Consider the following 2,131-nt stretch of genomic DNA (forward strand, 5'->3'; position numbering starts at 1 on the left):
AGGGCCAGGTGCAGGTCCAGGGCCAGGTGCAGTGCCAGGTGCAGTGCCAGGTCCAGGGCCAGGTGCAGGGCCAGGGCCAGGACCAGGTACATGGCCATTGCCAGGTCCAGGTCCAGGGCCAGAGACAGGTGCAGTGCCAGGGCCAGGTGCAGGGCCAGGTGCAGGGCCAGGGCCAGGGTCAGGGCCTGGGCCAGGTGCAGATTAATCTATCACAACTATTATTCTCTCTTCCTAGTTAGATATATTAGGTACTAGACTTACGTTTTCCAGCTTAGGACAACTCTATTGTAAACTCCATTATGCCCTCACCCTAGGACTAGATATGTAGGTCATTTTGTTCTCGATTTTCCTTTTCTTGGAGCACACTTGTTATTCAGTTTTGTATACAGTTTTGTATTAAGCCTAAATCTTTTCTTTACACTAAAATGGGAATTGTAGTGAGATAGTCCTTCTGTGGCACTGACCACGCCCACTGGGGGGTGGATCCATGGGCGGAAGTGACCTGTGGAAGGAGGTCGGAGGGGGCCAGGAAGGTGCTCTCTTTCTGGTGTGACTCGGACAGGAGAGGATCGGGTTGAATTTCCTGGTGTTCATCTGTCTAGGTTGTAAGTTATTTCTCCCTGAATAAACATCTATTCGGCCTATTTGTTTATCCTGATCCTTATTTACCGCAATACAACCCTATACAGATGATCCCTCTGAGAAATCCCTTCATGTCCAGGACCTTATCTGAGGTACCCCAGAAAGCGCAGGATTGGACCTCTGTTCTGCCACCTGTGTAATATAAACGCCACAAATGGACACTCAAGCCTTGAGAACAGGTATCTTTGGGCCACTTCCCCCAGGAATAATAGGGTTATTTTTAGGACGCAGTAGTGCCTTGTTGAAAGGAATTAGAGTTATTCCAGGAATAGTAGATTCAGACTTTCAAGGAGAAATAAAAATCATGTTTAGGCCAGAAATGGGGGTATTAATGATACCACAGGGTGCTCAGATAGTGCAATTGGTTCTTCACCCTATGTTCAAAACCAACAATCCCTTTTTAAAGGACATCAGGGAATCTGCTGGTTTTGGGTCCACAGGCCCCATGGGTGCCTTTTGGGTTTCAACTCTTGAACAGCGCCCCATGCTCACCATTACCATACAAGGTAGATGATTTTCTGGACTTGGGGACACAGGGACGGACTCCTCAGTAATAGCAAAAACATTGGCCACAAGCATGGCCTCTTCAGCCAGCCTCCACTCATTTACAAGGAGTGGGAAATGCTATACTCCAGAAAGTAGTACTCAGTTTCTTAAATGGTCAGTTGATGAAGGACATACAGGAATTTTTCAGCCTTTTGTATTAAGTCATATACCTGTTAATCTTTGGGGGAGAGATGTGCTTCAGGCCACAGGAGCAGTCCTTACTACTGAGCCTGTTAAAAATATGCTGGCTGACCAAGGTTATGTACAAGGAAAAAGACTGGGTAAATTCCTACAAGATGACCCTCAGTCTGTTGCATCGAAAATTTAATTATCAAAAGAGCCGGAGATCGCTCTGGGCTGGGAAATTTTCCCTAGGGGCTATTGCTATGCAGCCTGGTCCCATTTCTATTATCTGGAAAACTGATAACCCACTGTGGGTGGAGCAATGGCCCTTATCTATTGAGAAGTTACAGGCTGCACATCAACTTGTAAAGGAACAAATAGAGGCAGGACATATTGTTCCTTCCACTTCCCCATGGAATACCCCAATCTTTGTTATGAAGAAAAAATCTGGAAAATGGAGACTCCTACAAGATAATCCGAGCTGTTAATGATTGTATGCAAATTATGGGAGCAACACAACCTGGCTTGCCTTACCCTGTGGGTATTCCTCAAGGCTATCATTATTAGTTATAGACCTAAAAGATTGCTTTTTTAGCATTCCTTTACATCCTCAGGATAGTGAGCGATTTGCATTTAGCATTCCTTCTATTAACTTTAAAGAGCCCTATAAAAGATATCAATGGGTGGTCTTGCCTCAAGGAATGGCCAATAGTCCCACTATTTGTCAAATTTATGTATCATTGGCCATTGCCCCCATTAGAGAGAAATTTCAATCCCTATATATTATACATATGATATTCTTTTAGCCGGCCTTGATTCT

The sequence above is a fragment of the Phodopus roborovskii genome, unplaced genomic scaffold (assembly GCF_943737965.1).
Source record: "Phodopus roborovskii unplaced genomic scaffold, PHOROB, whole genome shotgun sequence".
Classification (NCBI taxonomy): Eukaryota; Metazoa; Chordata; class Mammalia; order Rodentia; family Cricetidae; genus Phodopus; species Phodopus roborovskii.